Source organism: Rhinatrema bivittatum, chromosome 5, assembly GCF_901001135.1.
Source record: "Rhinatrema bivittatum chromosome 5, aRhiBiv1.1, whole genome shotgun sequence".
NCBI lineage: Eukaryota > Metazoa > Chordata > Amphibia > Gymnophiona > Rhinatrematidae > Rhinatrema > Rhinatrema bivittatum.
The window spans coordinates 136762543-136774891 of record NC_042619.1 but is presented as its reverse complement, the minus strand read 5'-3'; the positions used below and the strand labels follow the sequence as shown (position 1 = coordinate 136774891).

General features: G+C 43.0%; 1 long non-coding RNA gene across 1 annotated transcript in view; it reads right to left on the bottom strand.

Annotated features, from left to right (window-relative positions):
- Positions 1–11757, bottom strand: part of LOC115091522 — an 80858-nt gene extending 69101 nt beyond the window's left edge. Inside the window, exon 1 of the long non-coding RNA XR_003856745.1 lies at positions 11664–11757. This is a non-coding gene — a long non-coding RNA (uncharacterized LOC115091522). The remainder of the gene's footprint in view (positions 1–11663) is intronic.
- Positions 11758–12349: the final 592 nt, after the last annotated feature.

The following is a 12349-nucleotide window of genomic DNA, read 5'->3' as shown; positions in this document are numbered from 1 at the left end:
CGATACGATGTGTGAACGGCTATCGGTATAGAAGAGACGTTAAATAAATAAATACATAAATAAAATAATAGCATTTTTACTCAACAATCTGTGGAATCTAGCTCTTTGATAATATATTGCCACTTGGCTTCTTTAATCATCTCCTTATATGACCATAATTGTACCTTATATAATTGCTGGTTAACCTCTGACTTGCCCCTATGCCATTTCCTCTCCAATTGATAGGTTTGTTGCTTCAATAGTGTCACGGATTGACAGGCTGGAGTCAGGGAGTCAACTCCCACAGAAGCAGTACAGGGCTGCAGGGCAGGACTAGAGCTGGTCTCCTGCCTATCCAACCCGTTCCCCCACAGGTTGAGCCCTTGGGTTCTGGGGGCATAGTAGGACTTGTTTTCTGTATAACATCAGGGAACGGAATGGAAGCTAGGTACAGGCTGGGAGCTGAGGTCAGGCACAGGCTGGACAAGGCAGGGCAGGCTGGGCAAGGCAAGCTGGATGATGCGCGAGGCAGGCTGGATAAGGTGAGATAGGCTGGAAGCTGAGGGCAGGCACAGGCTGGAAGCTGGATAAAGGTACTGGCTAAGGACTAGATACAGGTACTGGCTGAAGGCTGGATACATATACTGGCTGAGGACTGGATACAAAGCACAAGCTGGGACTAGATCTGAGGCAAAGGACAAGGGCAAGGTCTGGGAAATATACAAGAGTCTAAACTGGACTGGGCTGGGCAAGGACCAGACAAGAACAGAGCTGGGCAAGGACAGGACTGGACAAGGACAGGACTTGGCTAGACAGGTAAAAGGAAACAAGAAAGTCCAACAGGGCACGAGAATGAGCAAGGTAGTCTTAAGAACATAAGAATATGCCATACTGGGTCAGACCAAGGGTCCATCAAGCCCAGCATCCTGTCTCCAACAGTGGCTAATCCAGGCCATAAGAACCTGGCAAGTTCCGAAAAACTAAGTCTATCCCTTGTTACTGTTGCTAGTACTATGTTCAGTTCTGGAGACCGTATCTCCAAAAGAATAACAACAGGATGGAAATGATCCAGAGGAAGGTGACCAAAATGGTGTGGGGTATATTTCAGGAGAGACTGAAGGATCTAAATAAGTATAACCTGGAGGAGAGAGAGGAGTGCAGGGGAGATAGGGTACAGACCTTCAGATACCTGACAGGCAGTAACAACATACACATTTCAAATCTTTTCTGCTAGAAAGGAAACAGTAGAATTAGGGGTCATGATATCAAACTTAAGGGGTCGACTCAGAACCAATATTAGGAAATATTTCTTCACGGAAAGAATGGTGGATGCCTAGAATGCTCTCCCAGAAGAGATGGTGCAGATGAGAAAAGCTAATGAATTGAAAAGGTCACTGGACAAACACTGCAAAACCCTAAAGTCTTTAAAAAAGGGATGATATAACATATCTGCATGGTGATAACTTGCATGGAGCGGCAGTTACTACCCTTAACAGAACACATGGGGGTAATCTGCATGGAGCTGCATTTACTACCCTTAACAGAACATATTAGTATAACCTGCACAGAGCTGCAGTTATAACCATAAGCAAATTGCTGGGCAGACTAGATGGACCATTTGGTCTTTATTTGCCGTCATTATTATGTTACTATATTACTATGGATCAAAAACTATTACTATGTTCACCAGGATGATATTGTTTATAGTGCAATCTGCTTTGTCTGCTTGTTTTAAATAAATAGTTAAAAAAAAAAAAAGCAAGTCTGCAAAAGAACAGCTACTGCTATTAAATATCTATAATGACAGATAGTCTGCCTAATCAAAAAATGCAAATAATATGTTGAATTTTGAAGCAGTATTACTCTAGCATGAAGCAGTCAAACTACATTTTTATACCAATAATAAGTGTGATCCATAATTTAGGTATTTTATGTACTGCTTTTCAGTAAGGTACAATGATAAATCCATAAAACCAGTAATAAAGACCACATCAACAAAACTAGAGAGAATGGCTTACATAGTAATCAATGATGATGACAGAGGTAACTGAGGGAGGCAATCCAGGAATGATAAATAAAACAGACTGGTAAACAAAAGGGATCTTAATTGAGATATACAAGAAGAATGAATAGATAAAGGGAGTTTCTTCCAAACTAACAGGATAGGCAAGTTAAAGGAAATTAAATGGGAAGAGACATAAGGAAACAGAGAGGCACTGAGATATGGAGTGTAAGGGACAGGAAATGAAGTAGGGGTTTAAATAACTCGAAGGTTCTGCTGTACAGGTTTTTGACATGAAGAATAAGTACATATAAAGAGTGTGCACTGAATTCCTGAGAGGTAGGCTAGCCAGGGACCTGAGGTGCGTAATGGAGAAATGTTAGCAAAGGCGGCGCGAGATGCAAGATTTGCAGAGTTCAGGCAAAGCTGTAAAGAAGAGAAAAACAAGAAAGCATTTAGAAGCAACTGAGCATATTCTAAACATAGAAGCGATAAGGGTCTGCAACAGAAATGTTATATTTGCCTTAGAAAGAGAAGAATTGTTTTAAAAGATGTTCAGAGTAGTTTTAAACCCAAACTATCAGGTTGAAATTCCAAGTGCACAAATATTATTTGAAGATCATAGTTTCTTTATTTCAGTTTTGCACATTTATTGATAAATCAATAAACAAATTCCAACGATATTATTACTGTGTCAAATCAAAGTTTCAAACTCTGTGGTCCCCCGACACGGCCATGTTTTGCCTGTCAGCTTCTTTGGGAGGGAGTAAGCATAGATGACTGCAGAGTGGTATGCAATACTGAAATAAAGAAATAGCTTGGATTTAAAACTACTCCTCACATCTTCGTTTGCTATGTTTGGCTAGCTATGTGAGGACTGACATCCACCTGATGACTTTACTACATTTAAAAGATGTTCATAAGTTGAAAGCGATGCATTTTGATAAGCATATATAGTTTTTTCTGTCCCATAGAGGATTTCTCCTCAACATGATTTTTCAAATTCTAAATTTTGCACTATAGATGTATTCAGGGAACTAGATGACATGTTTAAATATAGTGCACATTAGAGAATATAGAAAGTAGAGCCTAAGAGGTGAATTTTCAAAAGGTTATGCATGAAAATATTAGCATATACGTGTGTACGTGAAGCATCTGCACATTTTCCATATTTTCTATACAGGTCACATATGAGCATATATGCACCTTCGTGAATAAAAGTATGTACAAAAAACGTGGAAGTAATAGGTGCGTCTCGGGGTGTGTCTAATGAGTTATTTTAAAAGCAACTTATGTGCGAACATGAACAACACTGCACAAACAGATTTATTACTGCTCATTTATGCACCAAGTTCAAGTTTATGCATCAGGTCCCGGCCTCTGGGTTAGGCCATGGCATCGGGCCTGGAGTTGGACCCTGGCCTAGGCCAAGGCCCAGGTATCAGGATCCAGCTTCCAGGTCAGGCCCTGGCATCAGACCTGGGTCCAGATCAAGGACCCAGCATCAGGTCCCTGTTTCCAGACTGTGGTGTTGGGCCTCGACCTCGGCCTTGTGTAGGCTAAAGCTGAGTTTGCGGCGAGTATGCAAGGCCGAGGCTTCAGGTGGGTGGGAAGCCCTGTTTTTGTTTTTTGTCTTTTATTAATGTTTGATTTGTATTTTTCTCACGAATGAAAAATATCAAACATTCCACGAAGCAAGATTCATGGGAAAAATTCTTCCCGAAAACTAACTGAAAACAGAAACATATTTTTTTTCCTCTGAACGCCCCTAGTTTTTGGAAACTGGCACCTTCCAGACACCTCTAGGCGTCACAATTGGAATAAGCCAGAATGCCTCCTCCACATGTATCAAGCAGTTCCTGGCTGTGTTTTTCAGGAAAATATAGCACGATATATATCTTTCTCTCAGAGAAGACAGCAAGAACAACAAATAATGACAGATTTCAGCCACATTGTATGCCTCTCCTTTGTCTTGGGGACTATTGATTGTACTCATGTCCCTATAAGGGCAACAGGAGCCAACAAATTGATTTACAACCACCACAAGGGCTTCCACTCCCTCAATATGCAGGTGGTCTGCGATGCTAAGGGGATAATCATACATATTGTGGCTAAAATCCAGTCATGATGCCTACATTCTCTTATAGTCAGGAATTCATGTCCACGTCCTGGAATGGCACATCACTGAGGGCTGACTTCTAGGTAGGAATGCACTTATTACTTCCACTATATAGTATTTAACCTCTTCTTTTGGTTTCCATCATGTCTACATGGAGTAAAAGTACTGGCCCAGGAGGACCACTCCAGCATCAACCAGTGAACTGCCCTGCTGCCCACCACTAAAGGATATATAACTCTTCTCTGTGATCTTCCCTACAGGTGATAGAAGATATCCACCCAAAAATTGGCTTGTAATCCTGCTAGGTAACCCACAGACCACTGTAGATGTTCACTGCAACAGAGCCTGCTGGCAGATCAAGGCAAACATCGAGAAAGTATCTAGTGGCATTTGAGGGGGTCCTAGCCTGCTGGGGAGGTTATTATTAGAATTGGTGGGGTGGAAATTGGGCTTGGAGGCCTGCGATGCTGGGTTTTGTTTTTTTTTACCAAAAATATCACCAAAAGAATAAGGATTAGTGTGTCAATTTATTCAAATATTGCTGGTGTCATAAAGCACCTGTACTTATCACACTCAAGCAGGCTGACAGCCTCAAGTGAGTGAACTGCCACGACTTCATATAATCATGTACCAGTTTAAGTCCAAAAGAATAATCTTCCATCCTCAAAATAATTTTTTTAAAAGTTTTCTTATGCACAATAAAAACAGTTCATATTCAATTGACTATGCAGACCACTACAATCATGTAGTTTTATAAGAAGGCTGAAAACTTTGCTCATATGTAGTGATGATGTTTGCTTATTGAATCTTCTCCAACATCTATGCTTGTTGTATCTTAACACTTTCACCACCAATCATTACCATGAGCCATAGGCCTGCTAAATTAAGTATGTTTTAACTAGACTCCTAAACTTTAAAAGAGACGTTTCAGACTTCATGTTACCAGGAAGCATGATCCAACATGCCAGGCTTTGAGCGTAAACAGGCGTTCTCAAACTTTCATCAAATCTAATTTGCTTAAAAGAAGGCACACATAATAGCTCCTGAGAGTCTGATCTAAGGCTTATAGTTGGTTTGTAGATTTTCAAGGAAGCATTAATAGAAGGAGGAGTTAACCCATTTAATCATTTAAAAACTAATAGTAAAATTTTAAATTTTATCCTCCAAACAATTGTTAGCCAGTCCAACTCCATCAATGTAGGGGTAATTTGTTGCCTTAAAGGGGTACTATAGATGATGAGGTCTGCAGCATTCTGGACAAGCTGTAATGTCATATAAGGTAGGGAGAGACCTAAATAGATGGAGTTGCGATAGTCAAAAGAGGATAACACTAATATGTGAAGGGCACTTTTAGGTCGGAGGTGCTCAAGAAAGGGTGAAGTCACCTCAAGAGTCGTAGTTTGTGAAAAGCACCCTTAACAACTTTATTGACTGATGGATGTAGACTCAGTTTGGTATCCATGATTATACCTAAATTATGAACTCAGGCAACAATCGGGTTAGAAACATTTTCTATCATCACAAGGTCAGGGACAGTCGGTGATGGGCATCTTGCTAGGCATACAATTTTAATTTTAGCTAGGTTCAGTACTAACTTACTTTGAAAAAGCCTTTCTTTTACAGTACAAATGCATTCAGCCATTCTTTTGAGATTGGAGTCAACTGAACATTGTCAGCATAAAGATGGAAGCCGATGTCACTAGAACCTCACAAATCAGGGAGATGTATGAATTAAAAAGCATTGCAGATAAGGCAAAGCCTTGGGGTGCCCTAGTATTGAGAGGAAAAAGAGAAGATTTGATGCCATTCCAAACTATCTTCTGTGTTTGCTCAGATAAAAAAGACTCAAACCAGTTGTAAACAGTTTCATAGATCCTTACCTGCTTTAATCAACTCAGCAGCAGCCTATGGTCAATGGTATCAGATGTTGCTGTTAAGTCAAGAAGCACTAAGAAGTGCTCTTGTCCCTGGTTAAATCCTGGATGAAAGGTGTCAAAGACAGACAACAAAAGTGTCTCTGAGTTGTGGGCAGTTCTTAACCAATATTGATGGGCATCTACAAAAGCGTGTTCAATGAAAGATTCCAGTTGTTTCAGAATATAATAAAGATTCAAATATTTTAATGGTGAAAAATTCGTGAAAAATTGGGGCAACATTATAGTTAACATTAACAGCTCCTTCCCACTCTCACACACACACACACACAAGCAGGTTCCTTCTCACTCTCACATACACAACACAAACACACACACAAGCAGGCTTCTTCTCACTCTTATACATACATATACCCAAGCAGGTTCCTTCACACACATACACAAGCAGGTTCCTCCTCATATACACATACACACACACAAAAGCAGGTTCCTTCTCACATATACACCACACCTATTTTTCTTCATCCACTGCCCGACTCTCTAATTTTCTTCTTTTGCCGTCACCGGCCTGGGATCTGGCAGCACCCACAGCCTCTCTGATATTATTTGGTCAACAGTGACCCGTAGCTACTCTTTATTCTTTGGCCGCTGCCAGCCTGGGTTCTAGCGGCAGTCCACAGCCTCTCTCAGTTTATTCTTTGGCTTCTGTCAGCCTGGGCTCTGACAGCAGCCTATGGCCCACAGCCTCTCTATTTTTTCTTAGGTCTGAGGTCTGGCAGTGGCCCGCACCCTATTTTTCTATTTTAGCCGCCTCCGACCTAGGCTCCTATGATAGCTCACAGTCTATCTTTTTCTTTTTTGTCTGCCGCCAGCCTGGTCTCCAGTGGTGGCCCACATCCTGTCATTTTCTTCTTTGGCTGCTGCTGGCCTGGGCTCTGATGGCAACCCGCAGCCTCTCCTTTTCTTCTTTGGCCGCCACCAGCCTGAGCTCTGGCGATGGTCTGCAGCCTCTCTTCTCCAGTTTGGGTCCCACTGGCCAGATTCCAGCACTGGCTCCTCTGGCCATTCACCAGACCATGGAGACACAATAGAGGTCACACTACCATTAGCAGGTGATCAATTCGACCAGCCCACCGAGGAATGCCTGATCCCCCAAGAGGCCAATCCACCCCTGGTGGTAAATGTAGACCAGCTTCTGAAGTGTTGTGTCTCTTACAGTTTGGTCATTCAAGGGAGCTAAGTATAGATTGCACACCCAAAGTTACAGATAGGCAGCTGCAAGGGTAGATAAGTATAGATTGCACACCCAAAGTTACAGATAGGCAGCTGCAAGGGTAGATTGCACACCCAAAGTTACAGATAGGCAGCTGCAAGGGTAGATGAGAGGAAGATAAAAATTACTGGACAGACCTGCATGGCAAGCTATATGTATGGCGATGTGTGGGTGAAAGAGTAATTGCCAAAGGGTTTTACTCTGGGTAGACATTTACTAAAGGTGCATCTAATAAAGGTCACACACTGAAATTATAATAATAAACATTAACTTTTATAATAAATTGAAAAATGTTTTAAAACGTTTAAACAATTTACAATTAGAAAACAAAATTCAGAAAGGGGTGGGAAAAGCTAGGGAGTAAACTATTTACAAAAATAAACAAAAAGGCCCAGGAACAACAAGATGCTCGGTCCTGAGAGGGCTAGGGGGCTGGTGGCTGTGGTAGTTGCCTCATTTCCATCAGCTCAAGAACTGTTGTTTAGCCCTTGAGTGTGGGTGAGTAACTCCAAGACTTCACTATTGTTGCGTTCATGCCTCTTCTCACCCCTCGCTCCACCCTCTCTACCTGGGATGCGACTCCCTTCGGCTCTGACGGACAGTGCAGCCATGGCTTCTCTCCGCCTCTTGGTCCCGGTTCCCCCGGGCTGGCCTGATGCTACGGATCCACCATGTTCCGATGACGTAAGGGCGCGCGCACTCCAGACTTTGTACCAGCAAGGGCGCGAACCTCGGGGGCGTCCCCCCATAGTGACATCATCCATTTGCACTTTAAAAGGTCATTATTTGCTAACCTCTAACGAGTTAGCAAACAAAGACGGCAGTCCACGATACTTGCAACAATGATCCGAGTCAGCCAGAGAACCCGTCCCCACTGCTCGGCTTTTTCAAACTTTCCAGGAGCACCCGCTCCATGGGGGCTCCACTCTCTCTTCCTGATTTCAGATTGCCAGAACACTCGGAAGACTCCTCATTTCCTGGAAGCGATCGCGGACGTGAACACAGTGAGTTCTATTACATAGGAATCGGTACTTGCTCCACGAGGGCCTACATTCCTATTGCTCTGAAGACTCCCTTCCGTCCAATACATTATTGCAGGTACAGAGATCAAGAGTTACATTGGCAAGATTACAGATAGGAACCGGTACTTGTTCCATGAGGGCCCATTTTCCTAGAATCTTATACAGATGCTCTTCTACTCTAGAAGCCATTTCATATACAGCAATTGTGAGTTCTTATTACAGACTGTTTGTGGAAACCAGTGCTCGCCTACGGCTCCTGCTCCTGAATGTACTGAAGATTCTCTGTGGCATAGAGACCATTGCAGACATCTACTATTGTGAGTGTACCATCTTATATCCAGTATACATTGTCTACTCACTACTTCTAGTCTCTCTCAACAGCTCAGTGACCCAGAGATTATATTCCAGTATCAAAAGGACTTCAGCCTTGCCAGACACAGCGACTCACTACCTCCACCCCTGGTGGTCCAGCTTCCAGTCTAATAAAGAACTATTGTGTTTATCTCATATTCTAGCTTAGCCGGTGGTTCCTCTCAGGATCTCCTCCTGGGGGTGCTGTCATCTGCCATAGGCCCAGAGATTCACCATTTCCTCCAAGTGGTCATTCCTTTCACTATTGTCACCTTGTGGGAGCCAAACACTACAGACCACTGACTCCGCTCACAGAAATATTATATCGACAGCTACTCCTCGTTCTCTGAGACTTGCCAGCAGTTTAAATATATATACAGATTGCTACTCCATAGCGGGGGGCATAATAGATTGCTATCTCAGTAGCGAAGTACTATATACCTATTGCCAACGCCTCTTCCTTGGAGAGTTGATCCATAACAGATTGCTACTCCTTAGCAGATTGGTAACAGCTTGCTACTTCCTTTCCTTACAGGAGCATCTAACAGCAGTTCGCTAACAGATCTACAGATAGCTAACTCCTCCCCTCTGGAGGAGCAGGTCATGTCATATCGCTACTCCTTCCCCTTTCAGGAGTACAGCAGAACAGCTTGCCAACTCCGCCCTCCTGGAGGAGTGAGTGACAGCAGATTGCTAACTCTTCCCCTCTGGAGGAGGCGAGCATAACAGATTGCTATTTCCTCCCCTTTGGAGAAGGAGAACGTAACAACTATCCTCTCCTAAAGTTGGCCCTCAGGACACAGACTTCCTCCACAGCAACTGAAATGTCATTGAGAATCTGGCCCTCTTGGCCAGGAGTGGGTAAAATGGTCCTCTTTTAAATTCTGTCCAGAGACCCGTTTCAGCTCTGTATTATTCCTTCTGATTCCCTTGATAGAAAAAAGAAATTGTTCATTCCTCACCCCCAGGGATGCCAGTCATGACGCATCCTTGGTAGTGAAATTCAGCCGGGATGCTGGGGGCCCATCTTGGAATGAGCCTGCCCAGAAGAACTGGAAGTTCGTGCATTCAGAAAAATTGACACACATGCATTCACAATTTTATGAAAACGTATGCAGGTATGAGTCCACTTATGCTCCAAGGTCTTGTGCACGTAACTAACATACGTGCGTATGCTTTCTATAAAAGTTACATGTATTTTATAACCCATGCAGGCATTCACATGCAGAATATAACATACAGGTAGTCCAGCATGGCACCATGTCTAAGTGTCTATAGGGCCATGCGCAGTAGGGATGTGAATCCGGCTTCGGACGATTGAAAATATCAGACGATATTTTCAAAATCGTCAGAAATCAGGGGCTCCCGATAAGAGAACCCCATGATTTTGTTCCTGGGGTTCTCTTCTCATTTTGGGGGAGGGTGGGAAAAACGGCACACCAAAACAATCCCTAAACCCACCCCGACCCTTTAAAACTGTTCCCTTAGCTTCCCCCGCCCTCCCGAACCCCCCAAAACCTTTTACAAGTACCTGGTGGTCCAGTGGGGGTCCCGGGAGCCATCTCCGCTCTCGGGCCGTCGGCTGCCACTAATCAAAATGGCGCCGATGGCCCTTTGCCCTTACCATGTGACAGGGTATTCGTGCCATTGGCCTGCCCCTGTCACATGGTAGGAGCACTGGATGGCCCACACTTTTTTAAAGATGGCGCCGGCCGTCCATTACTCCTCTGTGACAGGGCCTGGCCAATGGCATGGATACCCTGTCACATGGTAAGGGTAAAGGACCATCGGCGCCATTTTTATTAGTGGCAGCCGACGGCCCCGAGAGCGGGAGATCGCTCCCGGGACTTCCACTGGACCACCAGATACTTGTAAAATGTTTTGGGGGGGGGGTTCGGGAGGGTGGGGAAAGCTAAGGGAACAGTTTTAAAGGGTCGGGTGGGTTTTTTTGTTTATCGGCTCAGGCGCAGCCGATAAACAAAACCGCAATCGGGCCGCACAAAAAAAATTAACAATGTGAATCGGAATCGGAACCGATTCCGGTTCTGATTCACTCCTCTAATGCGCAGTAATTTGAAAGATTTCCTCCCTATGTGTAAGCCTTCCCTTCTTGACACAAGATATACAGCCGTGTTTAAAGGAAAAATTATTTCAAGCTGCATAAAATGTTCCCGGCAATACAAAGCAAATTCATGACAATTTTTGACCGCAATCAAGAAAACAAAATTGTACTTTCTGTCCTAGGAAAAGCTTAATTGGTAGGAAAATGTGCTCCAGTGTGTCATCTACCACATAGAATGCTGCAGCTAGTTATCAAGTACTGTGAGATATTTTCAGTTTTTGCTGTGGGTAAGGAGAGAACAAGATGACAGAAATGTGGAAATGATGAGGAAAATAGGTTACACGCTATCTTTGATCCTGTTTACAGAATCAAACTAAAATGGAGATGCTAAGCAGTGATGACAGGAGAAAAGCCTCTCAATGACAAATAAACCATAATACTCCCACATAATGGGGGATACAGATACAATATCTATTGGTATAGACATTAATTAAGAGGGACCAGAAAAGTTTGGGATTTTGGAAAGGCAGCAGAGAATGAACAACGGATTCACAGGAAACACTGTTCAGTGTTGATATCTGCTATCAAATATGTTTACTAATATTGGCTTACTAACTGTGGAGTGCATGCATATATTTATTGTACCTAGAATACCTGTTTAATTTTTATTGGGCAGTTATTCAGACAATATAACTTGCTTAGGCTAAAACAGTTTCTTAAGCTATTTGAAAGTATGCTGGGACATTCTAACTCATATTGACTTAGAATAACTGATTAGCATCTTGCCTGAACAATTATCAGCCCATTTTCCCATCCTGATTTACTAAATGTCTTCAGCATTGTACGTGCAGATTCAGTTATACTAACTCATGTGTGGCACAGCACAAGCAGTCTTAGGCTGCTAGAAGATAGGGCAGTTTGGATTCTGACTTTCTCCACAAAAATACTTTATCATTCAGACAGACAACAAAACCTGCTTACCTTCAGCAGGGCTGGCAACAAAAGGTCACAGTTCTAACAAACACCTGTCTCCTCTGGTCTAAGGCCACCCTGTTTCCTCTGGGGCCTGTCATTATATTCCTATCCCCAGGGGAAATGCCCTGCACTGAGGATTGCCTGCTGTGCTGTCAGTGTCTTTAGGGTGGACCAGGCTAAATGCCTGGTCCCAATCTTTTAAGGAGGGTCTGAGGTTTACTCCTTTCCATCATACTAAATACACCATATGGGTCCAGCATTTATAATGTATGTACAGCTTTTATTAGTCCTAAGCTTCTAGTTTTTGCTCTATTAGTTTGTTTCCCGAAGTTTGTGAGCCAAGCACAAGCACATCTGGCAGTGGATAATTGCTACTCCTCCCCTCCTGATCATCAGATGGATGAACTGGACTGTTGACCAGGATAGCATTCCTGGAGCTAATTATCCATCAGTGCATAACATTTTCTCAAGAGTTCTAGAATTGTGAAAGTATCCCATCGAAGTACTTTAATACCTGAAAGTAAAAACATATTTCTTAATGCATCTATAATCCTCCAGATTCTCAAGACTTTTATGATCTCTATAGAATTAGGTGAGTGCAGCTTTTAAAAGCCAAAAGGCTTCAAAACATTGTTGTGCTTGTTAATGGCAGATGAAAGAATGTAATCATTTATAGGCTTTTACTATTCTGA